The sequence below is a fragment of the Echinops telfairi genome, unplaced genomic scaffold (genome assembly GCF_000313985.2).
Source record: "Echinops telfairi isolate 266 unplaced genomic scaffold, ASM31398v2 ScPeMD7_14;HRSCAF=57, whole genome shotgun sequence".
Taxonomy (NCBI): Eukaryota; Metazoa; Chordata; class Mammalia; order Afrosoricida; family Tenrecidae; genus Echinops; species Echinops telfairi.
Window position 1 is genome coordinate 9,536,432 of NW_022103911.1, and position 5,429 is coordinate 9,541,860.

The following is a 5,429-nucleotide window of genomic DNA, read 5'->3' on the forward strand; positions in this document are numbered from 1 at the left end:
CCTGGGCTGTAATTATAAAAAGAAAATTTAAACTTCTTTTAGCATCCTTTGCATCTTAGTTATCTATTACTATAGGTGGCTTAACAAACAGGAAGGCTTAGAAAGCTGGAAGTATGAATTCAGAGACTGATTCTAGGGGAAGGTTTCTTCTGCCAGTGCTGTAGTGATTGTCTTGTTCTGTTTTCTGCTTTGTCAGAGATCTCTCTGTGGTTTACCATCTATCTTCCCCACTCTAACTCACTTGCTTACTTAGTCTCTCTTACAGTTTTTACAAAACAAAACAAACCAGACTTATTGCCATGGAATCAAGTTATACTGACTCTATACTGATTAAAATGACCCGTATATTAAAAATGACACAGACGCACACATTTCCAACTGAGAAGAGAAATGCAGACATACCCATTGTCATTGCCTCATGTTGTTAGGTCCATCTTGCCAGTTCTGACTCAATGTGACTGTATGCACAGCAGAAAGAAACACTGCCCAGTCCTGACCCATCCTCCTAATTGTTCCTTTGCTTAAGCACCTTGTTGTAACCACCAAGACAATCCAGCAATTGAAGGTCTTTCTCTTTTTTTCCCTGCTCCTCTACTTGACGAAGCCTGATGTCCTACAGAGACTAGTCTTCCCGGATAGCATGCCTGAAATATATAAAGGGAAGTCTATATATTTAGGAGCAATCTGGCTGTACTTCTTCCAAGACAGAGCTTATTCTTTTCTTTTGGCAGTCCATGGTCCTTTAAATATTCTCTTCCAGCCCCACAATCAAAATGAATCTATTTTAGGTCTTCCTTATTCAATGTCCAATTTTCAAAGGCATTTGAGGTGATGAAAATACAATGGATTGCATCAGGACCACCTTAGTGACTACAGTGAAACATTACATATATAAGATTTCCAAATCTTCAATCTTCACAGGACTAAGTAGCATCATCTTTCTCCTGAGGAACACTTGGTGGGTTTGAACTACTAACCTTGAAATCAGCAGCCCAAAACTTACTGGACAGTACTGTCAGCTCATTGAAATTCAGTCATAGAGTTTGGGATTCCCAACATACACTTTTGGAGGATACAATCAATCCTTTCAAAGTGCAAAACTGGAGGCTCTGCGAGAATTAAAGTAGTTTTATTGAAGAAATAAAACAGTTTAGATTGAGGAGGAGCAGTCTACAAAGTGAAACTAAGCCTGCAAAGCATACAGTTACAAAGACGTATTTACAGGGCCAAACCACAAAGTCTCAGAGTCTGCGGTGCAAAACATTTGATTGGTTGACTTTTTTAAAAGTTGTTGATAAGTAATTCTTATTGGTCAGATTTTAGCTATAAGTTTGTCTTCGGAAATTGGCAGATCAAAGTGTAATCAGGTGTTCCTTAAAACATGCACAAAAAATGCTTGCTCTCTCGCGCGCACACACACACACACACACAGACACACACTCAAATTTATTTTAATCTTGACCTAAATAGAAAGCTTTGACCTCATTAGAAAACTTTCTGAGAAATATAAAACTTGAGAAATTATCCAATTGACACAATGAACTTAATCTATACAGAAGTCTCAGTTATGACAAAAACGTTGGTTGCAAATTTGGAAAACTGCTCCTTGCCAATCCATAACAATTTCTATGATACAATGCCAAAGAATAATGTGAATTTTGTGTTTCATTGACTAAATGCATTTTTCAATAGTTTCCAACAGTTTTATTGGCATATAATTCTTACAATTCAATAGTTCAATTACATCAAGAAGAGTAATACAATCATCATCACAATAAGTTTTAGAACATTTTCTTCATTCTTGTAGTCATTTCTATTTGCTTCCCATTTTCCCCCAACCTCCCCTACCATACCCTTGAGGAATCAGTAATCCAGTTACAAGCTCTATAGATTTACCTATCCTGGATTTCAAATAGAGAAAAATATTAGGAAACAAACAAACAAAACAAACAAGAATAAGAAAGGAAAACAAATAAAAACCTCAAGTGAAAAAGGAAAAATATTAAAAAGTAGAACAAATTTAAATGGATCATAAGATAGATCAAGTGATAAGGTATTAAATTTTAAAGTAACTGTATCTGCAAGAATCTTATTTCCAATGTGTTCTGCATGTTAACAAGGATTTTCATAACCCTGGTCCATAGTCAGAGGGGATTTCCCAAGAACTTAATGTTTCCCTTCACATTTTTAATAAAACTGAAACTTTTTCAATGGGTTAGGGAAATCAAATGAAAAGAAATTACATTTTGATTTAATTACATCTACCATAATCAATTTTACAATGGTCTCTTCCTGAGAATAAGTCTATTTACATTCCTCATTTATGATCAGAAGGAATTTATCAGAGGCTTAATCCATATGTGTACTGTGCAATGGATTATGGGCTTCCACTGTTATTCATTGCCTTGTGCAAAAAAAAAGGTGTTCGCTATTTAAGTTCTAATGTCATCCCTCCTTTAGATTTAGATTATATTATTTACAATCCTTGGATCACACAGGTTAGTGTGCTTCTTCAATGTGGATTTAGTTGATACTTCACTTGAAAGCTGCCTGTTTGGAGAGAAGCCTTTAGGACCCCTGAAACTGTTTTGCTGTTGGTGGTGGTTTTTGCTTTTTTTCTGATAGCTGGGCACCGTTTAGTTTCTTCACCACACTTTGCTATAGCACCCAGATCTTCAGTGATCTTTTCATGAGTATGAGGATCAAACAGGGCCATGTCATAAGAACTAATTTTTCTTAAATTGGGGCTAAAAGTAAATATAATCCCAAAATCAATCCATGCATCTATGGATTATGTATGTCTCCGACTTATTTTATAGACCTCATTATTATTTTATAGTAGAGGACATTATCAATCATTGCCCTTGAGCCTTATTTCCACTGCCATCAAGTCAATGCTGACTTAGTGACCCTATGGGGCAGGTTAGAACTGCATCTGTGAGTCTCTGGATCTGCAAATCTTCTCAGGAGTAGAAAGTTACATCCTTCCCCTGCAGACCTGACTGGTGGGTTTGAACTGCTGACCTTGCTCAATATGTAACCACTGTGCTTTCATAGTGTCATTAATGTAGCCATAGGTATAGAATTTGAAAGATTACTGAGGAAAAAAATTCACGAGTATAGGCTAGCTATAAATCGCAATGTACGAATTGTTAACTTTCAAGGATTAAACTCTTAAGTGACGACACTATCAACATGAACAATGGGGGCTGATGATGGGGAAAACCTTCTAATAATATTCATTCCCAGATATGCCTACCAGAGTAATACATGTCATAATAAAGCAAAGCGGGCATTAAAATAGCAAGTATATGGTACCTCCTGACCACTATTCACTGGGTACCTTTGAGGAAAGGAATTCTAACCAAAGTGTGAGGTTTTCCAGTTCTTTGTTCTTGGGCTAGTAGTCATATGCCTTTTCTCACACCAGGGAAATTCAGCCTTAGGTCTAAAGGGTATAGAGGGGGCCTTGCTTCAGCTGGGGTGATGTGGAAAACTTACTGCAAGTTCAAGTCAAGATGGGGGAAAGTGACATGTGTCCCAGAGGGGGCAAATGCATTTCTGTTGGTAGCAAAACAGGCAGGGGGGTGGGCAACCTCCCAACAGGAGGAAGTGCTTGACAGTGTTTGAGTGGAACCCAAGAGGAGAATATACCTGGTACTAGGTTCCTGAATGAATACTTTTGAGCTAGTTTCTAACTAGTTTCTATATAGCCCTTGGTGACCCAGTCCATAAGCCGCAGAGCACTAGGACTTTGGTCCCTCTTCTTTTGAAAACATGGCAACATCATGGGCCACAGCAGACAGAACTGATGTGAAGACCCCACGGATTGAATCGGCCTTTGCTTCACACTCACATATGTTATGACCCTGTTGTTGTTAGGTGCCTTGGTGTCCTCAGTTTTGCTTGGGCTCATAGCTACTTTTATACAACAAAAACCAAAACCAAAAAAACAGAAAACACCACAGCCATGTCCTGGGCTCTCCTCCTCATGGTGATGTCTGTGCCTAATGTTGCAGCCACTCTGTCAATCCATCTCATTAGAGGTCTTCCTAAACTTTGCTGCTCTTCTACCAAGCATGGTATGCATCTTCAGGAGCCGCTCTCTCTTGATCACCAGGTCCAAAGTAAGAGTGATCGAGCCTCCAATTCCTGACATTCAAGGGACGTCTGGGTTGCATTTATTCCAAGGCAGATTTGGCTGTTCTCTTCTCAGATCATGGTGCTTCCAATAGTCTCTATGATTCCTGCCAAAGGTCACTATAAGATTAAAAAGATCAGGCTCACAATTCAGATTTATAATTTTTGTGTCTTTTGGATACCAGATGACTAGAACCTAAAAGAAGAATATCCTAAAATTGCTATTTAGATTCCCTGAAACTATTATGCCCAAATTAGACATTTACTCTGGAAAAGTGTTTAATAATGGGTGTATTTTATTATCCAATATATTGAGCATCGACAATGCAAGCTCTGAGCCAACCCAGTCTAACCTGCAAGTTCTCATTGGATAAATGGGGAAGGCAATCAGAACATTTTAGGATCCTGCCAAAGTAGTAAACGCATGTTTGAGATGAAAATTATCCATGACTAGTAGGTCTCCAGTGTATTTGTGAGAGGATAATTAAATACACAACTCCCGCTTGCACTCATCCTGCGCACTGACCATGAAGTTGGACATGAGGGTGGCTGTGGTTCTTGCATAAAACCAAGGTATAATTGAATGCCTTTGAGATTTTCCCAGTCCCTAGATCCCCACATGAATTTTATACATTGTAGTTGGCTAATATTTTTGGCAGATAATTCCAAACATATTCTCCAAATTTAAGATACTTTACATATGTTATGTTGAAAATAGTGATGGACATTCAGAAAATTATACATAATTAAAAATTAAAAATAATACAATTGTTCATGTATTATTATGAACCAATATAATAATTCCAATATCTCTTCTAACTTTTTGAATAAAATTTTTTTAAAATTTAATAAAATTTATATTTCATTTAATACTATAAGTTCATGTAATGTTATGGATAATAAATGCTATAGATGTATCTATATGTGGTTAGTTTGTTAAATCTATTTAAAAGTGGAGGGAACATTGGTGATATATTTGGTTAGGCATTAAATGGTTCAAACCTTCTGCCCACTCCTTAGAAAAAAGAAGAGGCTGTCCATTCCCATAAAGATTTATAGATTCATAAGCCCTGTAGGGTTACTATAAGCCAGAATTGAGTCTAATTCTGTGTAGGTAGTGGGTATACATAGCTACAGACCTTTTAAGTGATATTGTTAAAAATAAATGATTTTGCTAAAAATAAATATTTTTAATCTAAAATGTATTCAAAATTTAATTTCAATATTGGAGAAACAAACAAAATATATATTTTAATAGCAAATTATTATTTTAAAATAATAATTAAAAA